Here is a 14,004-nt window from a genome sequence, read left to right as displayed (position 1 = left end):
GGACAAAGGCACAACTGAGGTCCACCACACTGCATTGCACATTGTTTTCCAACATTATACCTTTCAATCCCATTGAGCACACTGCTGCTTCTGACAAACAGGCCAAGTATCCAAGGATGCAACTTGGTGTGCACAAAGACAACTGGATTCAACCGTCTCACTTTCGTAATTATCTGCAAGGATACCAGTGACTTTAACATTGCAACTCAGTCCCTCATTGGAAGCACAAAGCTGCCAGAATTGATGTCTTTGAAGTTTGGATCTGTCAGGTGGAAATGTTCAGATCAATGCCACTGGGTAGAATCTCGGGGTGTGCAAATTTCCTTTCTTAAATCTGCAGGATCAGGATGTGCTGGTCATTGTTTGCGGAGAAGTCATTGCAGATGTATCACGTTAATGTCTTGGAATCGAGGAATGGCATGGGAATGAGAATGTGAAATGTTGAATTGGGAAGATGGCTGGATTATTGGTTGTTTTGGAAGGAGTTGTGGTTGAGTGGCAGCTGTGTTGCTTGGGTTAGGCGAAGTTGTCGCTGCAAAAGGGACTGAGAAAAGCATGTTTCCCAACAGATTGTAAAATGGAGTTAGTGTGCAGGAGCTGAGTGAGAGCAGATTGTTTGTGGTGCAGGAATGGAGAGTGTTTGGCACTGCCTGTTCAATGAGGTGGGATGAATGAATGGTTGTGCTTTGTTTTTGCACAAAGGAAATGTGTGCACTCCTGTTCAGTTAGAATACAGAATATGTAGCACAGAATGGAAATCCATGTCAAAACAAGTTGTCAGGATGGCCGAGTGGTCTAAGGCGCCAGACTCAAGGAGTGTCATTCCTTGCCTAGTGTTAAGGCTGGTGAATTCTGGTCCCTCTTTAGGGGCGTGGGTTCAAATCCCACTCCTGGCATTTCCATTTTACATGACAAATGTCACCAACAGAAACACAATGTCTGCAAGACTCGAGTGCAGTTTGCCCCTGCCTCCTTTTACGACTTCAATGCTATTTACAATTCAAAACAAACACAGCTTCCATCTCCACAACCATATCATTCACACGCAAAACTTTACACAGACGCATTTGTCTCAATTTACATGCACCGAATCGCAGTGCTTCTTTCAAACTTTAAGATTCAATTATACAAGCAGCAATCTTCGGACGGCTCAGCTGTGACCACCTGCTTGCTGCATTGCACATTGTTTTCCACCATTATGCCTTTCAATCCCATTGAGCACACTGCTGCTTCTGACAAACAGGCCAAGTATCCAGGATGCAACTTGGTGTGCACAAAGACAACTGGATTCAACCGTCTCACTTTCGTAATTATCTGCAAGGAGACCAGTGACTTGAACATTACAACTCAGTCCCTCATTGGAAGCACAAAGCTGCCAGAATTGATGTCTTTGAAGTTTGGATCTGTCGGGTGGAAATGTTCAGATCAATGCCACTGGGTAGAAGGTCAGGGTGTGCAAATTTCCTTTCTTAAATCTCCAGGATCAGGATGTGCTGGTCATTGTTTGTGGAGAAGTCATTGCAGATGTATCACGTTAATGTCTGAGAATCGAGGAATGGCATGGGAATGAGAATGTGAAATGTTGAATTGGGAAGATGGCTGGATTATGGGTCGTTTTGGAAGGAGTTGTGGTTGAGTGGCAGCTGTGTTGCTTGGGTTCGGCGAAGTTGTCGATGCAAAAGGGACTGAGAAAAGCATGTTTCCCAACAGATTGTAAAATGGAGTTGGTGTGCAGGAGCTGAGTGAGTGCAGATTGTTTGTGGTGCAGGAATGGAGAGTGTTTGGCACTGCCTGTTCAATCAGGCGGGATGAATGAATGGTTGTGCTTTGTTTTTGCTCAAAGGAAATGAGTGCACTCCTGTTCAGTTAGAATACAGAATATGTAGCACAGAATGGAAGTCAATGGCAGAGCAATTTGTCAGGATGGCCGAGTGGTCTAAGGCGCCAGACTCAAGGAGTATGATTCCTTGCCTTGTGTTAAGGCTGGTGAATTCTGGTTCCTTTCTAGGGGCGTGGGTTCAAATCCCACTCCTGACATTTCCATTTTACATGACAAATGTCGCCACCAGAAACACAATGTCTGCAAGACTCGAGTGCAATTTGCCCCTGCCTCCTTTTACTGCTTCAATGCTATTTACAATTCAAAACAAACACAGCGTCCGTCTCCACATCCATATCATTCACACACAAATCTTGACACAGACACACTTGTCTCAATCTTCATGCACCGAATCACAGTGCTTCTTTCAAACTTTAAGATTCAATTATACAAGCAGCAATCTTAGGACGGCTCAGCTGTGACCACCTGCTTGCTGCATGATGCGCTATCAATAAGGCGAAAGACTACCGATATGCCAATATAAGTGTAGGCTTTTATTCACAACAGAATCAGGAGCAGATCCCATCAAATAACCAACCTGGACTGAACAAGGGGGAGGAGACAGCCACCTTTATACTAGGTGCCGAGGGGAGGAACCAAACTGGAAGGGGATGTGTCCAGGTATGACAAACACACACAACGGTGGTCCATATAGGACAAAGGCACAACTGAGGTCCACCACACTGCATTGCACATTGTTTTCCACCATTATACCTTTCAATCCCATTGAGCACACTGCTGCTTCTGACAAACAGGCCAAGTATCCAAGGATGCAACTTGGTGTGCACAAAGACAACTGGATTCAACCGTCTCACTTTCGTAATTATCTGCAATGATACCAGTGACTTTAACATTGCAACTCAGTCCCTCATTGGAAGCACAAAGCTGCCAGAATTGATGTCTTTGAAGTTTGGATCTGTCAGGTGGAAATGTTCAGATCAATGCCACTGGGTAGAAGGTCAGGGTGTGCAAATTTCCTTTCTTAAATCTGCAGGATCAGGATGTGCTGGTCATTGTTTGTGGAGAAGTCATTGCTGATGTATCATGTTAATGTCTTGGAATCGAGGAATGGCATGGGAATGAGAATGTGAAATGTTGAATTGGGAAGATGGCTGGATTATGGGTCGTTTTGGAAGGAGTTGTGGTTGAGTGGCAGCTGTGTTGCTTGGGTTAGGCGAAGTTGTCGCTGCAAAAGGGACTGAGAAAAGCATGTTTCCCAACAGATTGTAAAATGGAGTTGGTGTGCAGGAGCTGAGTGAGTGCAGATTGTTTGTGGTGCAGGAATGGAGAGTGTTTGGCACTGCCTGTTCAATGAGGTGGGATGAATGAATGGTTGTGCTTTGTTTTTGCACAAAGGAAATGTGTGCACTCCTGTTCAGTTAGAATACAGAATATGTAGCACAGAATGGAAATCCATGTCAAAACAAGTTGTCAGGATGGCCGAGTGGTCTAAGGCGCCAGACTCAAGGAGTGTGATTCCTTGCCTAGTGTTAAGGCTGGTGAATTCTGGTCCCTCTTTAGGGGCGTGGGTTCAAATCCCACTCCTGACATTGCCATTTTACATGACAAATGTCACCAACAGAAACACAGTGTCTGCAAGACTCGAGTGCAGTTTGCACCTGCCTCCTTTTACTGCTTCAATGCTCTTTGCAATTCAAAACAAACACAGCTTCCATTTCCACAACCATATCATTCACACGCAAAACTTTACACAGACGCATTTGTCTCAATTTACATGCACCGAATCACAGTGCTTCTTTCAAACTTTAAGATTCAATTATACAAGCAGCAATCTTCGGACGGCTCAGCTGTGACCACCTGCTTGCTGCATTGCACATTGTTTTCCACCATTATGCCTTTCAATCCCATTGAGCACACTGCTGCTTCTGACAAACAGGCCAAGTATCCAGGATGCAACTTGGTGTGCACAAAGACAACTGGATTCAACCGTCTAACTTTCGTAATTATCTGCAAGGAGACCAGTGACTTGAACATTACAACTCAGTCCCTCATTGGAAGCACAAAGCTGCCAGAATTGATGTCTTTGAAGTTTGGATCTGTCAGGTGGAAATGTTCAGATCAATGCCACTGGGTAGAAGGTCAGGATGTGCAAATTTCCTTTCTTAAATCTCCAGGATCAGGATGTGCTGGTCATTGTTTGTGGAGAAGTCATTGCAGATGTATCACGTTAATGTCTGAGAATCGAGGAATGGCATGGGAATGAGAATGTGAAATGTTGAATTGGGAAGATGGCTGGATTATGGGTCGTTTTGGAAGGAGTTGTGGTTGAGTGGCAGCTGTGTTGCTTGGGTTCGGCGAAGTTGTCGATGCAAAAGGGACTGAGAAAAGCATGTTTCCCAACAGATTGTAAAATGGAGTTGGTGTGCAGGAGCTGAGTGAGTGCAGATTGTTTGTGGTGCAGGAATGGAGAGTGTTTGGCACTGCCTGTTCAATCAGGCGGGATGAATGAATGGTTGTGCTTTGTTTTTGCTCAAAGGAAATGAGTGCACTCCTGTTCAGTTAGAATACAGAATATGTAGCACAGAATGGAAGTCAATGGCAGAGCAATTTGTCAGGATGGCCGAGTGGTCTAAGGCGCCAGACTCAAGGAGTATGATTCCTTGCCTTGTGTTAAGGCTGGTGAATTCTGGTTCCTTTCTAGGGGCGTGGGTTCAAATCCCACTCCTGACATTTCCATTTTACATGACAAATGTCGCCACCAGAAACACAATGTCTGCAAGACTCGAGTGCAATTTGCCCCTGCCTCCTTTTACTGCTTCAATGCTATTTACAATTCAAAACAAACACAGCGTCCGTCTCCACATCCATATCATTCACACACAAATCTTGACACAGACACACTTGTCTCAATCTTCATGCACCGAATCACAGTGCTTCTTTCAAACTTTAAGATTCAATTATACAAGCAGCAATCTTAGGACGGCTCAGCTGTGACCACCTGCTTGCTGCATGATGCGCTATCAATAAGGCGAAAGACTACCGATATGCCAATATAAGTGTAGGCTTTTATTCACAACAGAATCAGGAGCAGATCCCATCAAATAACCAACCTGGACTGAACAAGGGGGAGGAGACAGCCACCTTTATACTAGGTGCCGAGGGGAGGAACCAAACTGGAAGGGGATGTGTCCAGGTATGACAAACACACACAACGGTGGTCCATATAGGACAAAGGCACAACTGAGGTCCACCACACTGCATTGCACATTGTTTTCCACCATTATACCTTTCAATCCCATTGAGCACACTGCTGCTTCTGACAAACAGGCCAAGTATCCAAGGATGCAACTTGGTGTGCACAAAGACAACTGGATTCAACCGTCTCACTTTCGTAATTATCTGCAAGGAGACCAGTGACTTGAACATTACAACTCAGTCCCTCATTGGAAGCACAAAGCTGCCAGAATTGATGTCTTTGAAGTTTGGATCTGTCAGGTGGAAATGTTCAGATCAATGCCACTGGGTAGAAGGTCAGGGTGTGCAAATTTCCTTTCTTAAATCTGCAGGATCAGGATGTGCTGGTCATTGTTTGTGGAGAAGTCATTGCTGATGTATCATGTTAATGTCTTGGAATCGAGGAATGGCATGGGAATGAGAATGTGAAATGTTGAATTGGGAAAATGGCTGGATTATTGGTTGTTTTGGAAGGAGTTGTGGTTGAGTGGCAGCTGTGTTGCTTGGGTTAGGCGAAGTTGTCGCTGCAAAAGGGACTGAGAAAAGCATGTTTCCCAACAGATTGTAAAATGGAGTTAGTGTGCAGGAGCTGAGTGAGTGCAGATTGTTTGTGGTGCAGGAATGGAGAGTGTTTGGCACTGCCTGTTCAATGAGGTGGGATGAATGAATGGTTGTGCTTTGTTTTTGCACAAAGGAAATGTGTGCACTCCTGTTCAGTTAGAATACAGAATATGTAGCACAGAATGGAAATCCATGTCAAAACAAGTTGTCAGGATAGCCGAGTGGTCTAAGGCGCCAGACTCAAGGAGTGTGATTCCTTGCCTAGTGTTAAGGCTGGTGAATTCTGGTCCCTCTTTAGGGGCGTGGGTTCAAATCCCACTCCTGACATTTCCATTTTACATGACAAATGTCACCAACAGAAACACAGTGTCTGCAAGACTCGAGTGCAGTTTGCACCTGCCTCCTTTTACTGCTTCAATGCTCTTTGCAATTCAAAACAAACACAGCTTCCATTTCCACAACCATATCATTCACACGCAAAACTTTACACAGACGCATTTGTCTCAATTTACATGCACCGAATCACAGTGCTTCTTTCAAACTTTAAGATTCAATTATACAAGCAGCAATCTTCGGACGGCTCAGCTGTGACCACCTGCTTGCTGCATTGCACATTGTTTTCCACCATTATGCCTTTCAATCCCATTGAGCACACTGCTGCTTCTGACAAACAGGCCAAGTATCCAGGATGCAACTTGGTGTGCACAAAGACAACTGGATTCAACCGTCTCACTTTCGTAATTATCTGCAAGGAGACCAGTGACTTGAACATTACAACTCAGTCCCTCATTGGAAGCACAAAGCTGCCAGAATTGATGTCTTTGAAGTTTGGATCTGTCAGGTGGAAATGTTCAGATCAATGCCACTGGGTAGAAGGTCAGGGTGTGCAAATTTCCTTTCTTAAATCTCCAGGATCAGGATGTGCTGGTCATTGTTTGTGGAGAAGTCATTGCAGATGTATCACGTTAATGTCTGAGAATCGAGGAATGGCATGGGAATGAGAATGTGAAATGTTGAATTGGGAAGATGGCTGGATTATGGGTCGTTTTGGAAGGAGTTGTGGTTGAGTGGCAGCTGTGTTGCTTGGGTTCGGCGAAGTTGTCGATGCAAAAGGGACTGAGAAAAGCATGTTTCCCAACAGATTGTAAAATGGAGTTGGTGTGCAGGAGCTGAGTGAGTGCAGATTGTTTGTGGTGCAGGAATGGAGAGTGTTTGGCACTGCCTGTTCAATCAGGCGGGATGAATGAATGGTTGTGCTTTGTTTTTGCTCAAAGGAAATGAGTGCACTCCTGTTCAGTTAGAATACAGAATATGTAGCACAGAATGGAAGTCAATGGCAGAGCAATTTGTCAGGATGGCCGAGTGGTCTAAGGCGCCAGACTCAAGGAGTATGATTCCTTGCCTTGTGTTAAGGCTGGTGAATTCTGGTCCCTTTCTAGGGGCGTGGGTTCAAATCCCACTCCTGACATTTCCATTTTACATGACAAATGTCGCCACCAGAAACACAATGTCTGCAAGACTCGAGTGCAATTTGCCCCTCCCTCCTTTTACTGCTTCAATGCTATTTACAATTCAAAACAAACACAGCGTCCATCTCCACATCCATATCATTCACACACAAAACTTTACACAGACGCATTTGTCTCAATCTTCATGCACCGAATCACAGTGCTTCTTTCAAACTTTAAGATTCAATTATACAAGCAGCAATCTTAGGACGGCTCAGCTGTGACCACCTGCTTGCTGCATGATGCGCTATCAATAAGGCGAAAGACTACCGATATGCCAATATAAGTGTAGGCTTTTATTCACAACAGAATCAGGAGCAGATCCCATCAAATAACCAACCTGGACTGAACAAGGGGGAGGAGACAGCCACCTTTATACTAGGTGCCGAGGGGAGGAACCAAACTGGAAGGGGATGTGTCCAGGTATGACAAACACACACAACGGTGGTCCATATAGGACAAAGGCACAACTGAGGTCCACCACACTGCATTGCACATTGTTTTCCACCATTATACCTTTCAATCCCATTGAGCACACTGCTGCTTCTGACAAACAGGCCAAGTATCCAAGGATGCAACTTGGTGTGCACAAAGACAACTGGATTCAACCGTCTCACTTTCGTAATTATCTGCAAGGAGACCAGTGACTTGAACATTACAACTCAGTCCCTCATTGGAAGCACAAAGCTGCCAGAATTGATGTCTTTGAAGTTTGGATCTGTCAGGTGGAAATGTTCAGATCAATGCCACTGGGTAGAAGGTCAGGGTGTGCAAATTTCCTTTCTTAAATCTGCAGGATCAGGATGTGCTGGTCATTGTTTGTGGAGAAGTCATTGCTGATGTATCATGTTAATGTCTTGGAATCGAGGAATGGCATGGGAATGAGAATGTGAAATGTTGAATTGGGAAAATGGCTGGATTATTGGTTGTTTTGGAAGGAGTTGTGGTTGAGTGGCAGCTGTGTTGCTTGGGTTAGGCGAAGTTGTCGCTGCAAAAGGGACTGAGAAAAGCATGTTTCCCAACAGATTGTAAAATGGAGTTAGTGTGCAGGAGCTGAGTGAGTGCAGATTGTTTGTGGTGCAGGAATGGAGAGTGTTTGGCACTGCCTGTTCAATGAGGTGGGATGAATGAATGGTTGTGCTTTGTTTTTGCACAAAGGAAATGTGTGCACTCCTGTTCAGTTAGAATACAGAATATGTAGCACAGAATGGAAATCCATGTCAAAACAAGTTGTCAGGATGGCCGAGTGGTCTAAGGCGCCAGACTCAAGGAGTGTCATTCCTTGCCTAGTGTTAAGGCTGGTGAATTCTGGTCCCTCTTTAGGAGCGTGGGTTCAAATCCCACTCCTGGCATTTCCATTTTACATGACAAATGTCACCAACAGAAACACAATGTCTGCAAGACTCGAGTGCAGTTTGCCCCTGCCTCCTTTTACGACTTCAATGCTATTTACAATTCAAAACAAACACAGCTTCCATCTCCACAACCATATCATTCACACGCAAAACTTTACACAGACGCATTTGTCTCAATTTACATGCACCGAATCGCAGTGCTTCTTTCAAACTTTAAGATTCAATTATACAAGCAGCAATCTTCGGACGGCTCAGCTGTGACCACCTGCTTGCTGCATTGCACATTGTTTTCCACCATTATGCCTTTCAATCCCATTGAGCACACTGCTGCTTCTGACAAACAGGCCAAGTATCCAGGATGCAACTTGGTGTGCACAAAGACAACTGGATTCAACCGTCTCACTTTCGTAATTATCTGCAAGGAGACCAGTGACTTGAACATTACAACTCAGTCCCTCATTGGAAGCACAAAGCTGCCAGAATTGATGTCTTTGAAGTTTGGATCTGTCGGGTGGAAATGTTCAGATCAATGCCACTGGGTAGAAGGTCAGGGTGTGCAAATTTCCTTTCTTAAATCTCCAGGATCAGGATGTGCTGGTCATTGTTTGTGGAGAAGTCATTGCAGATGTATCACGTTAATGTCTGAGAATCGAGGAATGGCATGGGAATGAGAATGTGAAATGTTGAATTGGGAAGATGGCTGGATTATGGGTCGTTTTGGAAGGAGTTGTGGTTGAGTGGCAGCTGTGTTGCTTGGGTTCGGCGAAGTTGTCGATGCAAAAGGGACTGAGAAAAGCATGTTTCCCAACAGATTGTAAAATGGAGTTGGTGTGCAGGAGCTGAGTGAGTGCAGATTGTTTGTGGTGCAGGAATGGAGAGTGTTTGGCACTGCCTGTTCAATCAGGCGGGATGAATGAATGGTTGTGCTTTGTTTTTGCTCAAAGGAAATGAGTGCACTCCTGTTCAGTTAGAATACAGAATATGTAGCACAGAATGGAAGTCAATGGCAGAGCAATTTGTCAGGATGGCCGAGTGGTCTAAGGCGCCAGACTCAAGGAGTATGATTCCTTGCCTTGTGTTAAGGCTGGTGAATTCTGGTTCCTTTCTAGGGGCGTGGGTTCAAATCCCACTCCTGACATTTCCATTGTACATGACAAATGTCGCCACCAGAAACACAATGTCTGCAAGACTCGAGTGCAATTTGCCCCTGCCTCCTTTTACTGCTTCAATGCTATTTACAATTCAAAACAAACACAGCGTCCGTCTCCACATCCATATCATTCACACACAAATCTTGACACAGACACACTTGTCTCAATCTTCATGCACCGAATCACAGTGCTTCTTTCAAACTTTAAGATTCAATTATACAAGCAGCAATCTTAGGACGGCTCAGCTGTGACCACCTGCTTGCTGCATGATGCGCTATCAATAAGGCGAAAGACTACCGATATGCCAATATAAGTGTAGGCTTTTATTCACAACAGAATCAGGAGCAGATCCCATCAAATAACCAACCTGGACTGAACAAGGGGGAGGAGACAGCCACCTTTATACTAGGTGCCGAGGGGAGGAACCAAACTGGAAGGGGATGTGTCCAGGTATGACAAACACACACAACGGTGGTCCATATAGGACAAAGGCACAACTGAGGTCCACCACACTGCATTGCACATTGTTTTCCACCATTATACCTTTCAATCCCATTGAGCACACTGCTGCTTCTGACAAACAGGCCAAGTATCCAAGGATGCAACTTGGTGTGCACAAAGACAACTGGATTCAACCGTCTCACTTTCGTAATTATCTGCAATGATACCAGTGACTTTAACATTGCAACTCAGTCCCTCATTGGAAGCACAAAGCTGCCAGAATTGATGTCTTTGAAGTTTGGATCTGTCAGGTGGAAATGTTCAGATCAATGCCACTGGGTAGAAGGTCAGGGTGTGCAAATTTCCTTTCTTAAATCTGCAGGATCAGGATGTGCTGGTCATTGTTTGTGGAGAAGTCATTGCTGATGTATCATGTTAATGTCTTGGAATCGAGGAATGGCATGGGAATGAGAATGTGAAATGTTGAATTGGGAAGATGGCTGGATTATGGGTCGTTTTGGAAGGAGTTGTGGTTGAGTGGCAGCTGTGTTGCTTGGGTTAGGCGAAGTTGTCGCTGCAAAAGGGACTGAGAAAAGCATGTTTCCCAACAGATTGTAAAATGGAGTTGGTGTGCAGGAGCTGAGTGAGTGCAGATTGTTTGTGGTGCAGGAATGGAGAGTGTTTGGCACTGCCTGTTCAATGAGGTGGGATGAATGAATGGTTGTGCTTTGTTTTTGCACAAAGGAAATGTGTGCACTCCTGTTCAGTTAGAATACAGAATATGTAGCACAGAATGGAAATCCATGTCAAAACAAGTTGTCAGGATGGCCGAGTGGTCTAAGGCGCCAGACTCAAGGAGTGTGATTCCTTGCCTAGTGTTAAGGCTGGTGAATTCTGGTCCCTCTTTAGGGGCGTGGGTTCAAATCCCACTCCTGACATTTCCATTTTACATGACAAATGTCACCAACAGAAACACAGTGTCTGCAAGACTCGAGTGCAGTTTGCACCTGCCTCCTTTTACTGCTTCAATGCTCTTTGCAATTCAAAACAAACACAGCTTCCATTTCCACAACCATATCATTCACACGCAAAACTTTACACAGACGCATTTGTCTCAATTTACATGCACCGAATCACAGTGCTTCTTTCAAACTTTAAGATTGAATTATACAAGCAGCAATCTTCGGACGGCTCAGCTGTGACCACCTGCTTGCTGCATTGCACATTGTTTTCCACCATTATGCCTTTCAATCCCATTGAGCACACTGCTGCTTCTGACAAACAGGCCAAGTATCCAGGATGCAACTTGGTGTGCACAAAGACAACTGGATTCAACCGTCTCACTTTCGTAATTATCTGCAAGGAGACCAGTGACTTGAACATTACAACTCAGTCCCTCATTGGAAGCACAAAGCTGCCAGAATTGATGTCTTTGAAGTTTGGATCTGTCAGGTGGAAATGTTCAGATCAATGCCACTGGGTAGAAGGTCAGGGTGTGCAAATTTCCTTTCTTAAATCTCCAGGATCAGGATGTGCTGGTCATTGTTTGTGGAGAAGTCATTGCAGATGTATCACGTTAATGTCTGAGAATCGAGGAATGGCATGGGAATGAGAATGTGAAATGTTGAATTGGGAAGATGGCTGGATTATGGGTCGTTTTGGAAGGAGTTGTGGTTGAGTGGCAGCTGTGTTGCTTGGGTTCGGCGAAGTTGTCGATGCAAAAGGGACTGAGAAAAGCATGTTTCCCAACAGATTGTAAAATGGAGTTGGTGTGCAGGAGCTGAGTGAGTGCAGATTGTTTGTGGTGCAGGAATGGAGAGTGTTTGGCACTGCCTGTTCAATCAGGCGGGATGAATGAATGGTTGTGCTTTGTTTTTGCTCAAAGGAAATGAGTGCACTCCTGTTCAGTTAGAATACAGAATATGTAGCACAGAATGGAAGTCAATGGCAGAGCAATTTGTCAGGATGGCCGAGTGGTCTAAGGCGCCAGACTCAAGGAGTATGATTCCTTGCCTTGTGTTAAGGCTGGTGAATTCTGGTCCCTTTCTAGGGGCGTGGGTTCAAATCCCACTCCTGACATTTCCATTTTACATGACAAATGTCGCCACCAGAAACACAATGTCTGCAAGACTCGAGTGCAATTTGCCCCTGCCTCCTTTTACTGCTTCAATGCTATTTACAATTCAAAACAAACACAGCTTCCGTCTCCACATCCATATCATTCACACACAAATCTTGACACAGACACACTTGTCTCAATCTTCATGCACCGAATCACAGTGCTTCTTTCAAACTTTAAGATTCAATTATACAAGCAGCAATCTTAGGACGGCTCAGCTGTGACCACCTGCTTGCTGCATGATGCGCTATCAATAAGGCGAAAGACTACCGATATGCCAATATAAGTGTAGGCTTTTATTCACAACAGAATCAGGAGCAGATCCCATCAAATAACCAACCTGGACTGAACAAGGGGGAGGAGACAGCCACCTTTATACTAGGTGCCGAGAGGAGGAACCAAACTGGAAGGGGATGTGTCCAGGTATGACAAACACACACAACGGTGGTCCATATAGGACAAAGGCACAACTGAGGTCCACCACACTGCATTGCACATTGTTTTCCACCATTATACCTTTCAATCCCATTGAGCACACTGCTGCTTCTGACAAACAGGCCAAGTATCCAAGGATGCAACTTGGTGTGCACAAAGACAACTGGATTCAACCGTCTCACTTTCGTAATTATCTGCAAGGATACCAGTGACTTTAACATTGCAACTCAGTCCCTCATTGGAAGCACAAAGCTGCCAGAATTGATGTCTTTGAAGTTTGGATCTGTCAGGTGGAAATGTTCAGATCAATGCCACTGGGTAGAAGGTCAGGGTGTGCAAATTTCCTTTCTTAAATCTGCAGGATCAGGATGTGCTGGTCATTGTTTGTGGAGAAGTCATTGCTGATGTATCATGTTAATGTCTTGGAATCGAGGAATGGCATGGGAATGAGAATGTGAAATGTTGAATTGGGAAAATGGCTGGATTATTGGTTGTTTTGGAAGGAGTTGTGGTTGAGTGGCAGCTGTGTTGCTTGGGTTAGGCGAAGTTGTCGCTGCAAAAGGGACTGAGAAAAGCATGTTTCCCAACAGATTGTAAAATGGAGTTGGTGTGCAGGAGCTGAGTGAGTGCAGATTGTTTGTGGTGCAGGAATGGAGAGTGTTTGGCACTGCCTGTTCAATGAGGTGGGATGAATGAATGGTTGTGCTTTGTTTTTGCACAAAGGAAATGTGTGCACTCCTGTTCAGTTAGAATACAGAATATGTAGCACAGAATGGAAATCCATGTCAAAACAAGTTGTCAGGATGGCCGAGTGGTCTAAGGCGCCAGACTCAAGGAGTGTCATTCCTTGCCTAGTGTTAAGGCTGGTGAATTCTGGTCCCTCTTTAGGGGCGTGGGTTCAAATCCCACTCCTGACATTTCCATTTTACATGACAAATGTCGCCACCAGAAACACAGTGTCTGCAAGACTCGAGTGCAATTTGCACCTGCCTCCTTTTACTGCTTCAATGCTCTTTGCAATTCAAAAGATAAAAAGCTTCCATCTCCACAACCATATCATTCACACACAAAACTTTACATAGACGCATTTGTCTCAATCTTCATGCACCGAATCACAGTGCTTCTTTCAAACTTTAAGATTCAATTCTACAAGCAGCAATCTTCGGACGGCTCAGCTGTGACCACCTGCTTGCTGCATTGCACATTGTTTTCCACCATTATGCCTTTCAATCCCATTGAGCACACTGCTGCTTCTGACAAACAGGCCAAGTATCCAGGATGCAACTTGGTGTGCACAAAGACAACTGGATTCAACCGTCTCACTTTCGTAATTATCTGCAAGGAGACCAGTGACTTGAAC

The 14,004-nt window shown here is 44.7% G+C and overlaps 11 non-coding genes across 11 annotated transcripts; all 11 read left to right on the top strand.

The window, feature by feature from the left end:
- Window positions 1–776: 776 nt before the first annotated feature.
- trnal-caa (transfer RNA leucine (anticodon CAA)) lies at window positions 777–896 on the top strand. The gene is made up of 2 exons: window positions 777–814; window positions 851–896. It is a non-coding gene; the product is annotated as a tRNA-Leu (tRNA).
- A 1,021-nt stretch (window positions 897–1,917) lies between these two features.
- trnal-caa (transfer RNA leucine (anticodon CAA)) lies at window positions 1,918–2,037 on the top strand. Its single transcript has 2 exons — window positions 1,918–1,955; window positions 1,992–2,037. It is a non-coding gene; the product is annotated as a tRNA-Leu (tRNA).
- Window positions 2,038–3,309: 1,272 nt separating this feature from the next.
- Window positions 3,310–3,429, top strand: trnal-caa (transfer RNA leucine (anticodon CAA)). The gene is made up of 2 exons: window positions 3,310–3,347; window positions 3,384–3,429. It is a non-coding gene; the product is annotated as a tRNA-Leu (tRNA).
- A 1,021-nt stretch (window positions 3,430–4,450) lies between these two features.
- Window positions 4,451–4,570, top strand: trnal-caa (transfer RNA leucine (anticodon CAA)). The gene is made up of 2 exons: window positions 4,451–4,488; window positions 4,525–4,570. It is a non-coding gene; the product is annotated as a tRNA-Leu (tRNA).
- Window positions 4,571–5,842: 1,272 nt separating this feature from the next.
- Window positions 5,843–5,962, top strand: trnal-caa (transfer RNA leucine (anticodon CAA)). The gene is made up of 2 exons: window positions 5,843–5,880; window positions 5,917–5,962. It is a non-coding gene; the product is annotated as a tRNA-Leu (tRNA).
- A 1,021-nt stretch (window positions 5,963–6,983) lies between these two features.
- On the top strand, window positions 6,984–7,103 carry trnal-caa (transfer RNA leucine (anticodon CAA)). The gene is made up of 2 exons: window positions 6,984–7,021; window positions 7,058–7,103. It is a non-coding gene; the product is annotated as a tRNA-Leu (tRNA).
- A 1,272-nt stretch (window positions 7,104–8,375) lies between these two features.
- Window positions 8,376–8,495, top strand: trnal-caa (transfer RNA leucine (anticodon CAA)). The gene is made up of 2 exons: window positions 8,376–8,413; window positions 8,450–8,495. It is a non-coding gene; the product is annotated as a tRNA-Leu (tRNA).
- A 1,021-nt stretch (window positions 8,496–9,516) lies between these two features.
- trnal-caa (transfer RNA leucine (anticodon CAA)) lies at window positions 9,517–9,636 on the top strand. Its single transcript has 2 exons — window positions 9,517–9,554; window positions 9,591–9,636. It is a non-coding gene; the product is annotated as a tRNA-Leu (tRNA).
- A 1,272-nt stretch (window positions 9,637–10,908) lies between these two features.
- trnal-caa (transfer RNA leucine (anticodon CAA)) lies at window positions 10,909–11,028 on the top strand. Its single transcript has 2 exons — window positions 10,909–10,946; window positions 10,983–11,028. It is a non-coding gene; the product is annotated as a tRNA-Leu (tRNA).
- A 1,021-nt stretch (window positions 11,029–12,049) lies between these two features.
- Window positions 12,050–12,169, top strand: trnal-caa (transfer RNA leucine (anticodon CAA)). The gene is made up of 2 exons: window positions 12,050–12,087; window positions 12,124–12,169. It is a non-coding gene; the product is annotated as a tRNA-Leu (tRNA).
- Window positions 12,170–13,441: 1,272 nt separating this feature from the next.
- On the top strand, window positions 13,442–13,561 carry trnal-caa (transfer RNA leucine (anticodon CAA)). Its single transcript has 2 exons — window positions 13,442–13,479; window positions 13,516–13,561. It is a non-coding gene; the product is annotated as a tRNA-Leu (tRNA).
- The last annotated feature ends 443 nt before the right edge of the window (window positions 13,562–14,004 follow it).

Source organism: Mustelus asterias, chromosome 13 (assembly GCF_964213995.1).
Source record: "Mustelus asterias chromosome 13, sMusAst1.hap1.1, whole genome shotgun sequence".
Lineage (NCBI taxonomy): Eukaryota > Metazoa > Chordata > Chondrichthyes > Carcharhiniformes > Triakidae > Mustelus > Mustelus asterias.
Note: the sequence above shows the minus strand (reverse complement) of the source record. Positions and strands in the feature narration are given on the sequence as shown.